Consider the following 23109-nt stretch of genomic DNA (forward strand, 5'->3'; position numbering starts at 1 on the left):
ACTTTCAAAATTTATAAAGTAGAAGTAGAGAATCAATTGGACCATAAAATCAAGGTAGTAAGGTCTAAGAGGAATGAAGAGTACTATGGAAGATTTAGTGAGTCTGGTAAATAGCTTGGTCCTTTTGCATTGTTTTTGCAAGAGCATGGAATTGTTGCTCAATACACCAATCCTGGGACCCTTAAGCAAAGTGGAGTTAGTGAAAGAAGAAATAGAAACTTGATTGAAATAATGAGAAGCATGATGAGTAATTTGAAGCAACCTACTTTTCTTTGGGTATAAGCAGTTAAAACTGCAATTACTTGCTGAATATCGTCCTTAGCAAGTCTGTTCCCAAGACACCCTTTGAATTGTGGACCAACAGAAAACTAGTGCTAAATTACTTGAGAATTTAGGGATGCACAACAAAAGCAAGAGCATACAATCCAATAGAGAAGAAGCTAGACACTAGACCCTTTGTAAGGTATCCAGAAAGAACTAAGGGTTACAGGTTTTATTGTCCCAATCATACCTCAAGGTTCATTGAAATTGGAGAGCCAATTCATTGAAGAAGTTAATGATGATCAATGGAAAGATAATCTTGAATGGAATGAAGAGACCATAACATTGCAAGATGAAAACCTAGGTGATGCTATGACAGATGAAGTTGTTGTGCCAATTTCGGTGCATAATGCAAATGAACAAATTGAAGAACAAACACATGCTACTCAAGAAGAAGAAATGGTTGCAGAAGAACTTGTGTAATTAAACAACACACCAAATATCCAAGGAGTGCACATTGAACCTGTGCAAGTGGAAACCAGAATATCCACTCGTGCAAGAAAGCCTGCAATCTCAAATGACTTCCTTGTGTATCTGCAAGAAACTGAGTTTAATAGTCAAGAAGAAGATCCATTAAACTTCAAGACAACAATTGAGAGTCCAAATAATACACATTGGCAAGAAGCTATGCAATCAGAATTGGATTCCATGAATAAAAAAAAAGTGTGGGAGTTAGTTAAACTTCCATAAGGATGTAAACTAATAGGTTGCAAGTGGGTTTACAAGACCAAGTGACACTCAAAGGGTGATATTGAAAGATATGAAGCTAGACTTGTAGGAAAAGGTTATACGCAATAAGAAGAAGTTGATTATAATGAAACATTCTCTCCAGTCTCTACAAAAGACTCTTTTAGAGTGATCATGGCACTAGTGGCTCACATCGATTTGTTTCTGCATCAAATGGATGTTAAGACTACATTCTTGAATGGAAATCTTGAAGAAAAGATCTATATGAAGCAACTAGAGGATTTCATTCAAGTAGGGAGAGAGAGTTTGGTTTGTAAACTTAACAAGTCCGTTTATGGATTAAAATAGGGCTTGAGACAATGGTATTTGAAGATTGATGAGGTCATTTCATCACATGGTTTCGAAGAAAGGCCTAGTGATGAATGTGCTTACATGAAAAGGAATGGAAACTATTTTATTTTTCCATTCTTTATGTAGATGACATACTACTAGCATGTAATAATACATCATTGCTGAGTAACACCAAGAGATTTCTTTCAAAACACTTTGAGATGAAAGTTATGGTTACTTGGTTTATCACAGAAAGCATATATTGAAAAAGTACTTAAAAGGTTCAATATGGAAGACTCAAATGGTTGTGATGTTCCAATGACAAAGGGAAAGAAGGTTAGTAAGGATCAGTGCCCTAAGACTGATTTTGAGAGAAAAGAAATGGCTAACAAGCCTTATGCTTCTCTAGTTGGGAGTCTTATGTATGCACAGGTCTATACCAGACTTGATATTGCATATGCCATTAGCATACTGGGAAGGTTTCAGTTTAATCATGGTAATGCACACTAAATAGCTGCCAAGAAAGTTTTAAGATACATGCAGAAAACTAAAGAGTATCAGCTAGTATACAAAAGGGATTTAAGACTCGAACTATTAGGCTATTATGACTCAGATTTTGTAAGCTACCTTGATTCATTTAAGTCAACTTCAGGATATATATTCACATTGGCAAATGGGATAGTGTCATGGAAGAGTGTGACACAAGATACTGTTGCCACTTCTACCATGCAAGCTGAGTTTGTAGCTTGTTATGAAGCTACATCACAAGCTATATGGTTGATAAAGCTAATGTCTTTTATTCTAAGAATAATAAAAGGTCTCCTGGAACTAAGCACTTGAACACCAAATATGCGTTGACAAGGAAGAAAGTGAAGTTTGGAGAAATCAAGGTTGATTACATTGACACTCATGCAATGCTTGTTGATCCACTCACTAAGGTATTATCAAATGCAGTTTTTCATAAGCATGTAGTCAATATGGGAGTGACTGCAACCCTAGATTTGTCGAACTAGTGGGAGTAATGATAATATGTAGTTTAGTTATGCATGATAGTTAGTATTGTGACAGTTAGTATTGAGTTTGGTTTTATATTTTGTTAGTCGCTACACTTGGTTGAATTGAAGGCTTAATAAAGGGATGCTATTTCAGTAATTCATTACATTGTTCCAATATAGTTTTAATTCATGTTTTCTGTTTGAAATAAAGGTTGCTGAAAGGTTAAAAGCAATTAATGTATTTTCTCGATGGAATAATGCAGCAGTAAAAGGCTATTGGCTACATTTAGTTATGTCATAAGATTGCTATACATATAAACTGAGTTTTCACGAAAGTATATATAAGTTATTCTCATAGCTTGAAAGCTTCATAGGAAGCATTAGACAGTCAGGTATAAGACTGATTAAGTGGACTTGGAAATGATAGAGTTGATGCTTTTGGCTCATGGTTTGTTATGCACTTCTGTACCAAGTCTATGATTAATCGCTTCATGTCAGTAAAAGGCTTATTCAGTGATTATAAGAATTCATGGACACTTTTCTTGCTCATAGTCTCTAATAGTTTTGAGTAAGTAGCATTTTCTTGACAGAAGCATGCAAGAAGCTTTACAACAAAACTGAATCCACTGGCTAATAAAGAATCATGCTTACAAATTCATTAAAGTTCTTTCTTAAATTAACTATTTGCCCTAGTGGGAGAATGTTGGATGTTAGTCTCTAATCCAACGACTAATAGGTCAATATAGTTAATAAGGATTGATGTGGAATTTTGGTACGATTAGGGTTTAGTTATAAGCTATAACTTGGACTCCAAGTAAAGTATATAACCAGATTATAATTAGAGAATAAGGACTCTTGATACTATCCTATTTGGATGGTAGATTGTATCTTTGTACAACAAGGAATTCTAGTGCATGATTATGAGAATGTGCACTAGGGTTGTAGTAGTATAAATACCAAGGGAAGTTCCCTGAATACACCGCCGAAATATATACTCAGAGAACTCCCCATAGTTTCGAGTAATACAGTCATGGTAAGTGTGTAGAAGACCCTCTCTTAGTTCAAGGTGTTCTGGTGTGCTTGCTACAGCCTCAGTGCTCGCTATGCTTAGAAGAATGTCTTCACAAGGTTAGTATTGTGGTTTTTTAACTTTGCATGAAAGTATTAAGTTTAACATTTAGTTCACCTAGTTCACCCACTACCTAATCAGCAAACAAATTCTTAGCCAGAGGAATAACAAGCACCACTGTAAGCTTTTCCACAATAAGGTGTTCAATAGTTAATACTCCTGCATCAGTCTTAAGAGGCGGAAGGTCTTTGGCATAAAAAGAACCTACCCACATCCTGAGAGTTAGATACTAGAGAATGAGCAATTACTACGTCTTTTCCTATATCAACCTTATCTAGCAAATGGCTCTTATTGAGGAAAAAAAAAAACCCTTGGTATTTGGTTGCCGGTGACAATGAGTGGTCCTTGACTTGGAGTGACCATGAGTGGGGGGTTGTTCATACTTAGAAATAGAATAATCAGAAACTTTACAACTTGTAGAATATGTCCAATATTACCACTCCTAGAACATATGTCAGGAAATTTCTCAAATTCTTAGTCAATTAATATAGCCTCATCATTAGCTTGCTTCACCCTAAGTTGAGTTGGTGGAGTAACAGCATGATCGACATCAATGAAAACTCGAGCAAATAATCCAATAGAATGGTTTAAAGTTACAATGTCGACTTTGATGGGTAGTCCCACTCCTTGGGCAATCTCAAACAACATTTTGGGTTTCCAAAATTGAAGCCCTAAGTCCCAAAAATGCACCTATAATTGAGCATGCGTGTTCTTATTTGTGGCAAGGGAGAAATCTGGAGTCTACTGAGATAGATGAAGTACACCTGTTTTGAGAAACACAATACCCAGTGCCCAAACACAATTCATGTCCTCAATAGATGAAACTGAAAAGCAAAGAATCATTTTCCCATTGGAATAGTAGCCTACTCTTTTTGTATTGACCAAATAGAATTTAGACAAATTTTGAGATCATTAGGTTTCCATAGGGGAGAATTAGCAAAGGCAAGTAGTTTGCCCACAAAATTAAAACAACATTTGTGGAGGCCAATTTGATAAGTATCAACATCTGAATTGATATATGGCCCTTTCAAAGAAGGTTGCAGGAGCAAATCAAAATTCAATTACGGTGGAGCTTTGCGAAGATGGACGAAGTACGGCAACAAAAGAAGTTTTAGACACAAGGGGTGTCAAATCCCTTCAAGAAACTCCATGGAACCTTAAGGTTCACTGCAACTATGGGTGAAGGTTTCTCGATAAAGATGTCTAAGAACTGGAACATTGCATCGAGATGAGGATGAGGGAGATGCCATCTGAATCTATCAGTTTTGTGAGGGTGCCACTACAAAACGGAGTTAAAATTGTACAAATCTTTGATTCGAAGTCACAACCTATAGAGTCGAAGCCGCAAATGTCCAAATTAAAATCTTGATGGGGTTTAGAGTTTTTTGGGTTACAGGATTGATGGGGTTTTGGGTTTATGAAAGGAGGTGGCGGAGGTGGAATTGGTGGTGCCATTATCTATTGATTATGCAAATAGATTAATCGCTAGTTCAGCCTTACCAAGGGACTTAGTAAAGGCTTGGGTAAATATATGGTACTTACATTTACATGTGATATGTAACAACCCATCCCTAAATATTACGGTTTTTAATTTTAAAATGTGAATTTATGAAAATGCACCTCAAGGCAAAATGTTGACTTTTGTGGACCATCTTGTCATGTCATGTGAGATTCGTTTTCTTTGCGTATTCTTGTAGTACACATCGCTACGAATGCATGGGCACAAACGAAATTGAATTTGGAGCTAAAACGAAGATTTTACGAGACTCAGAATGATAAGGGTATTTTGGTAATTTTACAATTGGAGATATTTCTCTATCATGGACCATTTGAGTGGTCACATGTGGAAACATTGTCCCCCATTTCTAGGGTTTTCTTCCCGTGATTTCCCTCTCTAGAACTCTTCATCTCCTTTCTCTCCCGTGATACTCTTTCTCTCATACATTCTCGTAGCTTTCTCACTCTTCTTGTTGCACCACTGCACCACCACCACCGTTCACCTCGCGGTAAGCCACATCACCATCAACCCCAGTTTGTTCCATCTCCCTACCCGAGACCAGAAATTAGGATTAAACCCTCAGGCCACACTCAAACCGGAGAAACAGAGTATGGAGAACTCCAGCGAGTTCTCAAATCTTTTCGGCAAAAAATCAACTCGGGGAGACCACCCTCAATTTTTCGTCGATAGCCGTGATTTTACATATGGTTCTCAGCCCTCTCCTTCCACCCATTTTATTGGGTAATGTAGATTCAACTCCCTTGTTTGTTCATCTTTATTTTGGTTTAATTTTAGAGTGGAATTGTTGAAGATTGAGCTCCATCGGAGCTCGAGAACTTATCCCAGCTGAACTAGTCCAAAAATCAATGGCCGAACCCATGAAGGAGACTGGGTCGACCCAACCGGTGAACCCAAAGCCCAACCTAATAACCCAGAAACCCAATCCAAAACCAACCCAACCCAACTACTGGGCCAACCTAATAACCCAGCCCAAACCTTGGGCCATGTAACTCAGCCCAATAACCAGCCCAGCTCAATTGGATCCAATCAAGCTCAATAACCTGAACCCAAGCCCTATTCCACTGTCAGCACGTAAGCCACGCGTGGGTGAGCATCATGACGAGCGCGTGGAGCACACGAGCCTCTGCCAAAGGTACTATGCTTCCTCGCCATCCATGGTGGTGACCATGACGGTGCTAACGACTTTTCCGATGAACTTTCTAACAACCTATCTCAGCGTGTGGGGGAACCTGAAGTCCTTCTTTAGGTTTTTTGACGTGCGAAATCTGAATCTGCTGTCTGTTTTCCCAAATTCTATCATTTTAGTAGAGTTCTACTACATGGTACGTATTTGTGTTTAGGTGTGTCGGTGGAAGCTGACACCGTCTTCGCTAGTTCGAGCGACTCTCGAGCAACAAAATATTTGTGAGTGGACCCTTTCTCAATTTGCATGTTTTTATAAAATATTAAGCTTGCATGCATTTTATATTTCACAAATTGATTATATTTTATAATATGTTTTACGGATTTCTATAATTATGGTTTACGGAGAAATTATGATTTATTTAAATTGTTTTTACGAAATATTTATGATCTATCGAATTATGTTTTACGAAACATTATGAAGTACTGGATTTATGCATATGATGATTTTACGGATTTATGAATATGGTTTATGATGGTTATGATGAGGCTTTGAGCTTTTGAGCTCCGGATTTGATATGAGATTTAAGATATGTTTTAGGTGCTTATCTAGTGGGTTATCATACAACACATCGACACAACACGAGTATGTAGACGTCTATGGCCGTAGGACACAGTTGAGGAGCAATGAGATATTTATGCCATACCCCCAGCTTCACTGGCAAAACCAGTATAGACAACTTCATTAGCCACGACTAGTGTCGGTGTGTGATGTTATATGTTTTTTCTCTAGCGTAACCCAGAGTCATACAACTTCACCTTCGAGTGATGGGGCCTACCATGTTTCTTCACTAGTGTAACTCAGTGTCATACAACTTCACCTTATCGTGATGGACAGGTACTGCCTTCGGACGACTATGATACCCTTAGAGAGAGTACATCATTAACGATATTTACGAATTTGCCTTCAGGTGACGATATTACCATTGTTTCAATTTACAAGAATCATGGATTTGCCTTAGGCGGCTATATTACCATTACTGAGCATTGGTTTACACACACATGTTTTACGAATGATTTTCATGGCATGCTAGAGTTTTCAGAAAACTTACTATGTAGTATTATATATGTGTTTTCAAAACAAGGGGTTAGTATGCTCATAAATAAAATGGTTTTCTTATTATTAGTATTATTATTATAAACTTTGGTCCAGTCACTCTTTTGGTTTTGTGCCTCCTTAGGAGTTAGAATTGAGACATCCTATCCCAGCGTCAGGGCACTTCCGCTTAGGCATCTCCGAGTCTCCTTAATGTAGGACCCACTTTCTTAGTAATCCCATTTATTTCATAATGATTCTTTCACATTATTCTTGATTAGTTGTATGCTCTAAACACAATTCTGCATTTGTGAATTTCTTTCTAACTACATATTTTATTTGCATGCATGTTTAAAATGGCTTCGTCACCCTCGGGTGTCGCCTAGCATGTGCCTACCCTGGTATATGAGAATACCAGGGTCGGGGCGTGTCATGATAACTTAAAGGCTAATCAAAGAGAGCTCCATACAAAACGATGAGCAAATTGAGTGGGCAACTCAATGCTTTTATGGGATGCAATGGAGATGCCTTATGCTGGTGTCAAAACTCAAACAAACTCTGACTGGGTTCAATACGCATGTGTCCTGAGAGTTGCATTTTTTGTCTCAATGTCACGAGATGGCTTAAGAGAAAGAGAAAATAGGTGTGCCATTAGTGGAGGCTGCCGACAGACAGTAGTATGTGTAAAGTTATGTGTGTTTATGCGTAGATCTTACTTCTTAACCAAAAAATTATGCACCGAATGGAACATTTGTTTGGTTAGTTCTTTGTTATGCCTCGAGCAAACGAGGACTTAGAATTCAATGCGAAATAACTGTTTGCCTAAGTTATACGGAAAATGAAAGTAGAGTTAGAAATAGAAACAAGAACTAAATGTCATCATTTCATGAGGAAATCAAGACTACAAATGTTTACAAAAGTGTTTATGGGTTGATAAGCCAATCAACATGAATTGAAAGGTAAATAAACTTGAAGATGTAAAAAAATCAATATACTCTAGCATGATTCAGGCCATGTAGGACAAGATAATGCTAGAAGAATCGATCGAGGTCACTAGTATTGGACTAGACTGAGTAGGGAACATTGCCTTAGAAAGGTGAGAAAGGTGGTTCGAATATTATGTCAACAAAATCATACCATGGGGTAACAAAACTATAAAAGTTTTAGATCTCAGAGATTGTAGGCAGTGTATGCTTCGAAGAAAGCTTGGGTTGGTAAATGAAGAACAGAGAGATTTTGCTGACAAGCAATTGGTTTGTGCTGAAAAGCAGTTGGGTTGATTGAAGAATTACTTTAGGTATATATAGTCGTAGGGATTGAAATTGATGAAGGTCTTGAGCTTGAAGGGCTCTGGCTCTATTTATAGGCAACTAGGGGGGAGCAACCTTGATCATATTGTTGTAAGATGGGGTTATTGGTCAATTGATGTTGATAATAACTGCATTTTGTGGTTGGTTGCCTTCCGTTGTGATTTACGACGCATCGCACAATTGTTGTGGTGACATCAACATGTCTCTGGTGATGCATTCCTCGTGATTTAAGGAAGCGAGAGATTCTAGGGTTTAGTCGTCTGTGTGATAGGCATTCTTTAAATTTGGGTCGAGGCCGAGCCCTCGGATGGTTGTTATAGATTAGCGCGGTATCAAGCTAAAATATTTATTACCCAAGCACCCTACGTACAAGTATAACTGTAGTACGTGGAAGAGAGGACGACGTACATTTGGGTTGTTGATTCAAATAGAACAAGTGGAGGAAATGCTGCCATGCATCATAAAAGAATCGGATCCGAATATATTCGATATCGATCAGTCCTTTTAACTTCATGTTACATTCAAATTAAAGCTCGTCAACAACTTTCAAAACGTTTTGGCATGCGATATCGAGAGCTGCGTGCAAACTTAAAACGTGAATGCAATCAATATACATCTTTGTCAGGTCCCAATTGAAAGGCATGAAAACAAACTGAGGAAATTAGCGCTGTTTCTTCTTCGATCATACAAAAGAAAAGCCATCTATTATTTTATTTTATTTTATTTTTTATTTTTTTGTTTTGGTTACAACGTGTCATTTTATACTCAAATTCAAATAGTGTTGAGAATGAATCCTACATATTAATAAGACAAGGGCTTGCATGAGCTTATAAGTAATTGAGCTACTCCCTATATTATCAATTGGTTTACGATGAAACCTTAATTTTTTTCACAGCATCGAAGCAAGTATCCCATGTGAACCCCGACGACCACACGGTGCTTCACATCACCCCATTCATGGCTTTCTTGAAAATAGAAGTCTGAAGTCAGATCGATAGTTAGCCACACAAGATTGATAGAATTGGTTTTGGTTCAAATCAAGAGAACGTACTTGATCACAAAGGTTTAGTCGGCAATATTTTTGTTGTATTTACCAGGATCTTCTTATTATTTTGGGGTCAGGAAGCTCAAAAGGCATGTTGCGAGAATCGGACTCCAACCTTCATTCGTTCTACTTTGAATGTGAGAGCAAGGTACTTTGGTTTTTCTTTTTCTTTTTTTTTTAATTCAAATCTATTTTGTCTATTATGTTGTTGTTTGGATTGAGTCTCATATTGTTCTCTTGTATACAAAACAAGTGAAGTTCTGATTAGTTGTTCTCACTAGTCATGTTAATCTTTGCAAGTAATGATATGAAGTATGTTGTTTAACTTCATGGGACCAAAAGACACGTGGGAGCAATAATGGTACCAATAAGCTTCCATCTTAAGCTGTCCAGTTTACAACTTTATAATTGATGAGATCAGTTTGTGATTTTAGAATATAGATGAATATAGCTTGTATCAACTGTTCTAAAGTTCGAATTGGTAAATCATTATAGTTAGTTTCAAAAGTCAGGTTGTTCTAATGTCAGTCAGAGATCCCCTTTACTTGAATGAAACTTATGTTAGGAATGTCAGTACTACAAGATAGAGAATGCACAAAGTAAAGTAGAAAATGAACATCAAAAATTTACGTGGTTCGGCAATTTATGGTTACGTCCACAGAACAACAATCAATCTTCACTATATGAAAATGATGAGTACAACAAGAGTAGTCTTACCAAGCCAAAGTCAAGGCTTGATGGATACAAGAAAGTATAACACACACTTTCTATCACTCTAAATTTCACTCACAAAATGTGTAGTGGAACACTCTCACTCTCACTCTTGGAGTGGAACTCTAGCTTTGGACTTGATCCTTTTCTACTTTCTTCTTTCTTGATTGGTTTCATCACTACAACATCACACTCATATGTATAGGTGAGGGCTTGGCATTCTACTAGTTTCTAGTTCTTTCTACAAACTAAAACTAGTTTCTAGTTTCTAATATATTCTACAAACCTCTAGCTTAGATAATTCTAAACTAGCCATCATACTTTGCATGCTAGAATTTTCTAGCATCGGTCCTTTATAATGGGCTGGACCTTTAATGTCCTTCATCATGGGCTGGACCCATAGTATACCAACAACTTATATGTGAATAGCTTGATCATACTCATATGGTGGGAGGATGTAAGAGTTCTCCATAATGTGTGAGTAAGAACAATCTATCACTTAAGGATATATATGTAGACATATAATTGAATGGACTGACATTGGTATTCGACTTAGTAATGTTAAAGCTAATATTGAACATTATCTATGGAGGGAAAATCTGATGAACTCAATTTCGAAATAAAAGGAAGGTTATAACTGCTACCGTGATAGGAGGAGCATTATAATCCCACTAAAACATGTCTTGGCCTCTCTTCTCGGTTTAAACTCTGTTCATTACGCTCGTCCTATTGGGAATAGAACTCTGTCGAAACTTAGAGAAGAGAAGGCCAATTCTGCAGACATGCATCATGTCTACTTCTGCAAGTATGTGTTTCTGGGTAATTTCTGACTATATGAACTGATTAGTGTTAAACTGTCCCACATCGGTGGGGTGAAGAAAACCTAAGGGGTTTAAATAGTATTACCCCACTCTAACTAATACCGAGGCCTTTTGTGGTAAAACCCCACACCTGAGGATTGTGCAGGTGGTTAAGTGGGGACAGTATCGGTGTCGTTAGAGTGGGGCCGGCCCAGCGATCCAAAAATTCCAACATGGTATCAGAGCCCACGGTTGCGGGCCCGTGCAAGCCAACGAGCTTGTCACCACCCGGAAGGAAACAAGTCTGAGCTCTTAATATAGAGACAACCGCTGAGTTCCAATTGAAAACAAGTGGGCCCAACGTGAGCCAACCTCTGAGTTTCAATCACCGATGTGGATCTTCACGTGTGAACCACTAAATGAGGTTACACGTGAGGGGGAGTGTTAAACTGTCCCACATCGGTGGGGTGAAGAAAACCAAAGGGGTTTAAATAGTATTACCCCACTCTAACTAATACCGAGGCCTTTTGTGGTAAAACCCCACACCTGAGGATTGTGCAGGTGGTTAAGTGGAGACAGTATCGGTGTCGTTAGAGTGGGGCCGGCCCAGCGATCCAAAAATTCCAACAATTAGTCGAGCGTGGGTTAATGGCTTTGTTGTTTTCGATAGCACTCTATTATGATTATGCATATTATGCTTACAGGTCCATGAAGAACTAGACGAAAATGTTGGTAAAGGCAGACAAGTGAAGGAATCAGACACAGACAACTTGGTCTATCTTCAAGCTGTTATCAAAGAATTAATATGATTGCACCCTGCTGCACCACTTGCAATACCATACCTATCCACTGAATATTGCATGGTAGGTGACTAACACGTCCTAGCAGGCACACGCCTGTTGGTTAACATTTCAAAGATTCATACAGACCCAAAGGTATGGTCAAAGCCAAAAGAATTCAAGCCAGAACGATTTCTCACAACCCACAAGGTTACAGAATGTGCCCTGGCAGCCTGCAATCTAACTTGCCCTGCAATTTGGCAGTGGTAGAAGAATGTGCCCTGCAAGATTACAGAATGTTACCATTTGGTTACAGAATGTGCCCTGCAAGGTTACAGAATATTACTATTTGGCAGTGGTAGAAGAATGTGCCCTGCAATTTCACTTGCCCAAAAGGTTATAGAATTTACACTCGCTTCTTTATTGCGTGGGTTTGAAATCGAAACTCCAACGGATGACTTGCATGAGACAGCGGGATTAGCCAACCATATGGGTGCCTTATATGAAGTCCTTCTCACTCCACGGCGTCCACGCCTTCCCGCTAAATTATATTAATGTAATGTCCTAATTAGACAATACGTGCTATGTTATATATATTCTTTTTGAATGATTGTTATTTGTCGAGTCCTTTATATTTGCATCTCATCATTGAACAATGCTCACCAGTTGCATTTGTTTTTCTAAATAAACGTCCTCTTATGTGTGCCTCAAGGGACACATTTGTATGAGAAAACATTCTAGCATATGGAATTTGAGAAGAAAGATTGTTGCAAACCCGACCAGTATGTCACCTACAAAAACTTTAAATTAATTTTTTTTAAATAAAATATTCACATATATTCATGGACCAAGATGATGGTCCTAAAAGGCCCGATGCCCATAATAACAAGCATCCTATGCCCATAATAACAAGCACGAGTCATTACCACCAATTACATTACAGGGTTCTTCGAACTAGATACTAACATCACCAATTTGAAGAGTAAATCGGGCAAGGCGATGGGCATCAGAAATGGTGCACAAAATACATGCATAATTCACAAGCTTGCAGCTGACGCGCTTCCTCCTCTAAATGTTCGTCTGGTTTTGGGTTGACCATTTCGATACACGCAGGGTGGCTTTCTCAGCCTGCGAAGTCCAAGCAACAAATTTGTACAAGAACGAGTAATTCAAATTTAGGGTTTGAAAGGGGGAACAAGTAAATATATAAGAAAACAAAAAGATATAATAATCGTAATCATTATGTTTAATTAACATACCTCCTTTTCCCAATCACGTTGAATTGTGATGATGGCTAATATCAATGTTTGCATACCGGTTCCACCAATGATCATCCCACCCCAAATACCCTGTTTTACATCATATATTAAACAAAAAAAATGCCAAGATAATGTCATTAATCCTTGCAAAATGTAGGATTTATACACCCAATTAGGGTGTGTTATCGATATGTGGTATTTGTCCCACAATGATCATTTCCCTTTCTCTCTTCCCTCCTGGCCACTATATAAGGAGGGATTTGGGAAAGGAGAACAGATACCAACAAAAACAATTCTCTTAGCTCTAGATAGGAGAGATAATGCTCTCCACTCTCAGTAATCTTTTTCTTTCTTAGTTTAGCCTCTAGGGTATCACCTTGGCCCTAGGAGTAGGAGGCTATTAAGAACTACGACGGTGTGATCCAGAATTCATTAATTCCGTAAGGTATGTCCTATATCAAATTCCTTATATTATTACTACAAATTTCCAACAGTGGTATCAGAGCCATAGGGCTCGTTCCTCACCTTTCAATTTGATGTAAATTGTGAGAACCACAGTATCCACCATGGTTGCATAAACCCGAAAAAAATCACGTTTTGATTTGTTGCCTTTTTTGAGGATTTCTTTTGAGAAATATGTTATCCTATGTGTGAGAATCATTCCCGCAAAACTTTTTGCAAATATGTGCCACGGTTTGAGAGAACTCACAAACCCTAGTTTTGTGATTTCTTTAAAATTTCAGTTTTTTTTTTTTTTTTCAGCCGTTTTGTGGGCTGAATTTAGGATACATGGAGCTGATTTTTCTGTATTTTTTCTTGGGGTTTGTAGTCAGCCATATAAGCTTCAAAACCATATAAAATACACGTCATTTGGACGAGTATTGAAGAAGATATGGCTTCGCAAACATGCCTTAGCAAATCTGTGAAATCTGGGATATCTACAGAAATATTGAAGAAAACGTGATTTTATATTCAGATCTGGGAGATCTTTTTCGTGCTATTAGAGTCAGTTTTTAGAATTTGTTCCTGAAATAGAAGTTGTAGCTCATAATCTGGGCTTTAGTGGTATAAGATACGCATTAAATGGATGCATATCGAGTGAGATACGGTCTTGGGAACTTGGCCTTATGAAATTGAAAATCTGGGATTTTCAGATTTCTTCAAGGAAGACAATCTCTAATATTTTGAGATATTCAGATTTCTTCAAGGAAGACAATCTCTAATATTTTGAGATATTGTGTCAGCTTAAATTACACTCTCGATTGAGTATTTTAAACGGGATATTATATCATTTTAATTGCTCATTTTGAGACTTGAGCATTTAAATGGAGAAAAAAAAAATTTTGTAGAATATTATTTCATGATATTAATTCTAATTAGGTGATTTGATTTTCATATTATCCTGATTATCAAATTAAAATTAGAATTACTAAGAGATTGTCTTCTGTTATCTCTTTAATTAATGTGGATTGATTATTTAAGTGATTATCTCCTTATCAATTATTTTAAATTGATTATCTAAGTGATTATCTTCTGAGTAATTTATATATGATTTTTATCTAAGTGATTATCTTTTGAGTAATTTATATATGATTTTTTATTCTTCATTATTTAATTATGAATAATTGAATATTGTTGTTGGGCTTATTATAAGCATGTCATTCAGGAAAATGATTCACATTTAGGATGTTCATTAAACATGGATTGGGGATCACTAATGGTCACCTCTTACTTGATGTGGTATCTAGGACAAAATCTTTAAGGAGACTTTGGGTGTAAAAAAGGGTCAGTTTTTAAAAGCTTAGCGCTGCCACCCTTACTGAGTTTGACTTGGCCACACTTATGAAGGCCCACTTGTTGAGCCCATTGTCTAAAACTCAAATTTCCCATTGAAAGGCCTATTATATGCATGAGTACTATATGATTGTTTAAGCCTTTGCCCATAATTTTATTTTCTTGCGCTCAATTGGATCTAGCATGAAAAACAAAATGGAAATGTGTATGGAAAAATGTCTGGATGGATTTTTTCAAAAATAAATATTTGTTTCCAAGAAAATTAAAACTATGAACTCAACCTATAATATTGGGTGGTAATTACGAGCGACTTAGCAGATTTTTTTATCGTAATTTATAGGATTCATATTTCTTAATTAAGACTTGCGAAACAAATAAGAAAAATGTGTTGTTAATGTGTGTATGTGTGTGTGTGTGTGTGTATGAATGTTTATATATTATTTTTGTGCATAATGATATGGCTTAAATTATCGAGAGTTGCAAAATATATTTTTAATGCTTAAGTAGATAAGCACTTCTCATGTAATTAGAGCAAAAGGCTCCACCAAAAGTGTAATGTTGGTTATAATCGAATGACTCTAATGCTCCTAGAAATTGGATACACTTTGACCCTTAAGAGAACCGAGATCTTGATGAGTATTCTCATCAAGAATTAGCTCAAAAGTTAAGGAAGTGCCCTAGGTGGCATATGCTCAAAGTAGTCCAATTAAAAAAGTCAAGAGAGAGAGAAGGATAAAATTGCTCAAGCATAGTTGGTGCTATTAATGTTGAAGAGAAGACATCTCACTCACATTGGTTGAGTGAGTACTACTAAAATCTTCAATTTTAACTCTCTACTTAATGAAGTATACATGGTACAACTTTGGCTCGTACTTCTTTTCTAGTTGTACTCAAAGCAATTTTGGCATATGGGGTGAGAACTTAAATAAAGATAAGATAACTTAGTTATCTAATTCTATTCCTTGAAGTACTAAGCGATTGATCGATCTGTTGGGAAATATATGTAAGGAGATTGTGAATGAGTTCTCATTCCTTAGTTTGGCTTAGAACGTTTCTTCAACATTTCATAATTGAGCAATGTTTTTGGAATATATGTCCTTTTCGATGCACCAATATTTGAGAAGTTAAAAATACTTTATAATTTTAAGATGACACTATTCCTCAACTTGCATTAAATGTGTTTTTTTTCTTTAAATATAGAATGCTAAAAGTTAGTTGATCAAAATGGTTAGAGATAGGTTATTACTCAACCCACTCGCGAAGTGATCAACAGTACTTTGACATTAAGTTTTGAAAAAGCCTCATGGAAGTGCTATTCAAATCTAGCTCAAATTAGTGTGCTAATTCACTAAAATTGCAATTTTATTTGAGAGCATTAAGTAGATGCTTCCATGTTTTTCCTTTAAAAAAAAAAAAAAAAAAAAAAACCTTATTATTTTTTCCTACCAATGAAGGACAATTATTCTTTAATTGTACATTGTCGTAAAGCCTTGGTTTAACAACTTTATATGTACATCAAAAGAACATAGTCTATTATACTCTTCTTGGAAAACCATGAAATTGTGAGTAGGATTCCAATCACTTGGAAAGGAATTTTCGGAAATTTTGGGTAATGTCACACGCCATTTAAGGTGGTGTAGGCACAATTGACCTCTTCCAACCTAGTGGGAGACATTTGTTGAAAGTTTACAGCCAACAATTAGTCCGTAAAACCCTAAAGTAATTGAATGAGCAAAGTAACGACTTTGAGTATTCATTTAGCTTACAATAGTTCTCACATATGGTGAGTAGGAGATGTAGGATTTATACACCCAATTTAGGGTGTGTTATCAATATGTGGTATTTGTCCCATATTGACCATTTCTCTTTCTCTCTTCCCTCCTAGCCACTATATAATGAGGGCTTCAGGAAAGGAGAGAATATACCAACAAAAACAATTCTCTTAGCTCTAGAGAGGAGATATAATGCTCTCCACTCTCAGTAATCTTTTTCTCTCTTAGTTTAGCCTCTAGGGTATCACCTTAGTCCTAGGATTAGGAGGCGACTAAGAACTATAGCGGTTAGGAGGCTACTAAGAACTACAGCGGTTTGATCCATGTGCATTGGCATAAAGTACGTAGGCAATCTAACAGGGCTAGATGCTACCAAATCCTCCCTTGGATGACGCTCACTTTTATGGTTAAGGTGGTAAATTAAATGGTCCAAAATTGGTCGTAGAACAAACCTGATAAAACTGGTTGAATGCTATTAAGTAGAATTGTAACGGCCAAGAGGTAAGACATGTAATTAACTGCTTCAACGACATCACTGCTGGTGGTGAATATGTATGCGATCTTGTCGTGGAGTGCGATTAATAATACACAAAATAAGACACCAACCATGGTCGATTCAATTACAGAAACCTTCGTTGCAAACTTTGCTGCCTTCCAGTTTCCAGCTCCTAGTTCATTTGCAACTCTTACTCTGCCAATTCATAATATAAATTTTCAGAGGACTGCTAGTGTTTTTACTGTGTCAAATTTCTCTACTACGTACAAACAACTGTTGATTTCATTACTTATTGCCTCTATATTTTTAGTGCCATTATAGAAGTGAGATTAATTTGGAAAGAGATTAGAAATGATACCCCGTTCCAGCCAAGAAGGCTAGAGGAATCATGATCTCCCACCCATTAATAGTCATGCTGCAGAATTTAGACCCAATCATAAACATGATTAGCTAAAATAGTTTTTCTTTTATATTATTATTAAAGGGAGGCGGAGGATTCCAAACTGTTACATTAATTTAGAGGAGGGAAACATTTGAACATGGGACGCAAGGGTAGAATTTAAGCCAACACCCTATTCACTATGATTGGACCACATGAACAATTTAAGTTTACATATGGTTAATTTTTCACCCTAAAGTTTTGTAGGTTTTCAACTTTGGTCTTTAAACTGTGTTTTGGGAATGGTCTAAAATTTTATTTTCTCTACATAACCTTAAGCGCAACAGTAAACACTATTAACCACTTGCGCTACAGGCTCCTAATAAATTCCAATTCTTTTTTAGGTGCTTAGCGATGCCAAATAACCACCCTGGGTAGAAAAGCTCATGGTTTAACACTTCCCAATCTAATTTCCTCGATTTCTGAAATTCTCAACAACAATTTAGATAATCGTACTTTCCAGCTACTTTCACAATACTATCTTTAAAACCAGGTCACCTACTAAACATGTGGATATCTTTATCAAATTTTTTAATTAAAGTTATTAGGGTTAAGTTCCAAATTGGAATTACAACCAGAAAGTTAATGAAGTAAGTCTAAGTATTAGTTAACTTTGATATGTACAAATTAAGGAGAATTGGAATTTAACAAAACATGGAATCGCATACTAGACAATGGTGGCATTTTTCAAATAACCAGTTATCAATATCAGTATCCTGTAATACCAGTACTCCAAACTGCATAAATCATTGTTAACACAATCAACCTATAGAAAATCAACATAAAACGCAAAAATCAAATTAAAAAACCGAAAATCATATGCATGTCGGGACGAATTAAACATGTAACAAAGCATAACGCCAGAAGCAACCGAAAGTTTGATAAATTCCCAGAGCCCAGAAAAGGGTTGCGTAGAGAAACCAGTCCAAGTCTGTGAACACCAACCACAAGTAGCATACATATAGAGCCCCAAAGCCAAAACCCACCAAAAAATATCCAAAGCAATAACAGCACCAAAAACACCAAAATCCAACAGGTAGACGAAAAGCCAACTCGTGAATATATTGATCAATAAAGCCACTAAACTGACCCAAGCAATAACAATATTCTGAAGCTGGCTTTGCAAGAACCTCGTCAACGGGAAGTAAAACGCAAAGCTGAAGTGAAAGGGTATGAGCCACAGAGACACCACTCCTGACAGCGCCGCCACATCATCGCTCTGTCCCTACAGTTTCAGAATCGGAGTGACGAATATGTAAACCGGCAAAAGTGCAATACAGCAGAGAAATAACACCATCCATGACCTTTGCAAGTGTACTCCAAGCACATGGTACCTTTTTGCTCCAAATGCCTGCCCACAAAGTGTTTCCAGTGCACTTGCCATTCCCAACTGATCATATGGCCAATTATAAGAAAATTAATTATAAGACAATTAGGTCTCGTTTGGTAAGTATGATTGGATAGGAATTGGTAACTCTCCAATTTCAAGGCAAATCGAAGGGGAAGGTGAATGATTTTTTATTTAAAGGATATTATATGAGGATTAGACATGAAGAAAGCTTTACCTTCTAATCCTACCATTCTGGAGAGAATTGAAATACATAAATTTCCTAAACCATCTTCTACCCTCTCAAGTTGGTCATAACTTTTTAATTTCTCCCCTCAACATGCGATTATAGAGTTACCATTCCAATTTAATCATACGCTCCAGATTAACGAGCCCTAAAAGTCAACTAATGTGCTCTAGCAAGATATCTAACATTCATATGTTGAAGTAAAATGCTGTTAAAATTAATAATTTGACAATATAACATACCGGGAGAAGTTTCAGTGAAAGAAAGAGCGGTTAATTAGTAGTAGTACATTAATTATTACGTAGCTAGAGGCCGAAATTGAAGCCAATGACCACAGTGACTTCAATGGAAACCGAAGTTAGTTCAACCTCGCCAAGGAGTAAGGCTTGGGTAATGACGTTCATGGAGAAAGTAGCCACCCTGCTGAAGATTGTGAGACCCACTGTTTGCCATAGCTTCTTAGTCTCTAACCAGACCCTGAGTGAAAGGTCTGTTTTCTGATCTTTGTCATTGGCGGCACTGTTTTGGGGTAATGGCTCTGCCGCTCTGGTAGTAGGGATGGAGTAAGACCATCTTCCTCACTGTTTCTGTTTCCCATTCGAGAAATAAGAAACAGTACTCTTATATTTGCTTACTTCCTATATTGGTTTAGAGAGAGAGAGAGAGAGAGCGAGTTTGCTTTGTGGTGCAATTAGGAACTTTTTAAAACGAAGTTGTTGAAGCGGTGAAGAAGAAATCGGTGAGTTTGCTTTGTCGTGATGTAACAATTTGAAACATTTTGAAAATATAAGTTTCTGAAGTGGTGGAGAAGAAATAGGTCGGTTAATCAGTTGGAACTTTTTCTCTTACAAGAACAACAACAAAATCTTGTCAAATTAAGTAAAATCAGCCGGTTGTATGCATTTTAGAACAACACTGCGCTCAATTTTCTGTCAAGTTTTCTGTTTACTCCAAGACTCAATGCCTTTTTTAAAATTCTCTTTTCAAATCTTCCTATGTCTTCCTTTACCACTTTTGCCCTAATCTTCTGTCTCATAATCGTATTTTTTAACTTGAGCATGTATAGGGCTTCGTTTTACATGTTCAAACCAACTTAACCGATTTTTCCCATCTTATCTCAATTATAGTCACTCATACTTTAACTCAAATATCACCTTAATCGAAGCATTTATAGAATGTCACGTGTTAATGCTTGACCATACAACATTATGTGCCACAAAGCATTTCTCTTACAAGTATTATACAAAATTTAAACTGAGCATGCAGTTTGTGCAAAGTTGGAAAACTTAGCAAATTACCACTATTTCGATAAGGAAAATACTAGGTAGACTTTTTTTATTTTGTTACATATTTGTAAACTATGTAAAGTGTCATCAATAAGAATTAAGCGTGAAGGCAATCGAGTAGCACATTCCGCAACGAAGTATATTAAAAAACATGGTAGTTCTTATAACTAAGATTGTATTGGGCCTGAATTTCTTTTAATATTTTAGCTGAAGATATAAACTTTTTCATTAGAATGTAATAAAGTCTACCTTTTAGGAAAGAAAAAAAAATCGTAGTAACCTAAATCCTCAAGAACCATGTTATATTGTTTTCAAATACGTAAAATAAGCGGGTGGGTGCTGGGGTGGCTGGGGGAATAAGTCCTGGAGGTCGGTCAGGGACTCAAGCATCCTGATCCCACATGCTAACAAAGATTAGGCTACTGCAGTGAATTGCAAGCACATTAGTTCTTGGTTATGCGCAGCAGCTTGTGCCAAGCGCTACTTCTTCTTATAGGCACTCACCTTCTTCCTTTTGATGTGCTAGCTCCATCTCCACCTCCTAAAGTCTGGAATCAGTGTCAATCGAAGGATTAGAGCTCGCTGAAGAAGAAGACCTTTCCCCTAGGGTCCCAAAACCTGACCTATGATAACAATGGAAAAACCTTAGAAGCTAAGGAAACAAGAGAGAGAAAGTAGAGAGGGAAATTTGTTTACAACTAAATGAATTCTTTTTATTCAACCTTCTTAGAATAATTACAACTCTTGGTATTTATACATCTCTCTACTAATACCACCACTAATAATACATAGACACTTGTCATAATCCTAAGCACTCATCATATCATTAACTCTAACATCCCCCCTCAAGCTCATGTGGCATACTGCCAAGCATGAGATTGGAGCAATTCCGAGTGAACTGAGGTGAACACAACCCTTTAGTAAACATATATGCATATTGATCTGCAAAAGCAACAAATTGCAGAACAATTGTCCCTTGTTGAACACGTTCACGAATGAAGTGACAATCAATCTCAATATGTTTGGCTTTGGAGTGCAAAACAGGATTAGTGGCAAGAGCCATTGCGGAAATATTGTCACAGTGAAGGATAGGAGCAGAGGAACAAGCAACACGCAAATCTCGAAGAAGCTGTTGTATCCAGATGACTTCAGCAGTGGTTGTGGCCATTGCTATGTATTTCGCTTCAGTAGACGATCGACTCACAGTATGCTGCTTTTTAGAACTCCACGAAATAGGAGTATCACCCAGAAAAATAACAAACCCCGTGGTTGATCGTCGATCATTGGGATCGCCTGCCCAATAGGCATCTGTGTAAGCATTTAACAGAGAGGATCTGGATTTAAAACTCAAGCCTGCTATCATAGAACCTTTAAGATATTTCAGAATACGCTTCACAGCAGCAAAATGAGTAGCTAATGAGGAATGCATAAACTGACACACCTGATTGACAGAAAATGAGATATCGGGTCGTGTAAATATAAGGTACCGTAGAGCCCCAACAATGCTTCTGTAGGTACTAGGATCCGACACAGGTTCACTACCATGATTCAGAAGCTTCTGATTAGGATGACAAGGTGTGGAACAAGGCTTACACTCCAGCATATTCATCTTTTGGAGCAATTCTTTGACATATTTGGATTGATGTACAAAGATGCCCTGACACTAATACTCAATCTGTAGACCAAGGAAAAAGTGCAAGAGACCTACGTCTGTCATTTCAAACTCATAGATTAACTAAGTAATGACATGCTGAACTTTCACAACATCACTTCCAGTGAGGATAATATCATCAACATAAAGGAGGAGAACGATAATGGAAGACTCATCACACTTGACAAACAAAGAGGGATCTGCATATGAAGCTTTAAACCCAAGTTTAAGTAGATAGCCTGAGAACCTATCATTCCAGGCTCGAAGAGCCTGCTTAAGACCATATAAAGATCTCTCCAACTTGCAGACATAATCAAGACACGTAAAATCCACAAACTCTTGTGGCTGAGACATGTAGACTTCTTCCTCAAGGAAACCATGCAGAAAAGCATTCTTGACGTCTAATTGTTTAAGTTTCCAATTGTAAGAAGCAGCTAATGACAAGATTAACCTAACTATGGTTGGTTTAACCACAGGGCTAAAGGTCTCATAGTAGTCAACACCAGCCTTTTGAGAATACCCTTTAGCAACAAGATGAGCTTTGTATCGAGCCACTGAACCATCTGAATTTTTCTTAACCTTGTAAATCCACTTACAGCCTACAAGATTCTTGCCAGGTGGTAAAGGAACCAGTTTCCAAGTTTGTTGTTGAGTTAAAGCATCCATCTCTTCTTTCATGGCAGTTTGCCATTGAACAGACTTGACTGCACTAGAGAAAGACTGAGGTTTCTTGATGTCAGAGTCCTGACCAATCTGAGCAGAAAAGACTTTCTTTTTGACAATTCCAGATTTAGACCTGGTTTGCATAGGATGGCAGTTCTGAGCAGGTATACACACTTGTTGCAGATCCTCAACTTAAGACACAGTAATATTTGGATGTTTTTCGGAAGACACAGAGGAAAAAACCGGTGAAGTATCCTCAGCAGGAGTGAATGAAAGAACAAGATCACCAAAAATATTGTGTTGAGAAGCTGTGGACTAAGTAACATGTTGT

General features: G+C 37.2%; 1 long non-coding RNA gene and 1 pseudogene across 1 annotated transcript in view; both read right to left on the reverse strand.

The window, feature by feature from the left end:
• The window catches only part of LOC126602203 (uncharacterized), a 66717-nt gene extending 55067 nt beyond the window's left edge, over positions 1–11650 (reverse strand). The window contains exon 1 of the long non-coding RNA XR_007616024.1: positions 11217–11650. This is a non-coding gene — a long non-coding RNA (uncharacterized LOC126602203). The remainder of the gene's footprint in view (positions 1–11216) is intronic.
• A 1104-nt stretch (positions 11651–12754) lies between these two features.
• LOC126603021 (protein DETOXIFICATION 27-like) lies at positions 12755–19776 on the reverse strand (annotated as a pseudogene).
• Positions 19777–23109: the final 3333 nt, after the last annotated feature.

The sequence above is a fragment of the Malus sylvestris genome, chromosome 15 (assembly GCF_916048215.2).
Source record: "Malus sylvestris chromosome 15, drMalSylv7.2, whole genome shotgun sequence".
NCBI classification, from domain to species: Eukaryota; Viridiplantae; Streptophyta; class Magnoliopsida; order Rosales; family Rosaceae; genus Malus; species Malus sylvestris.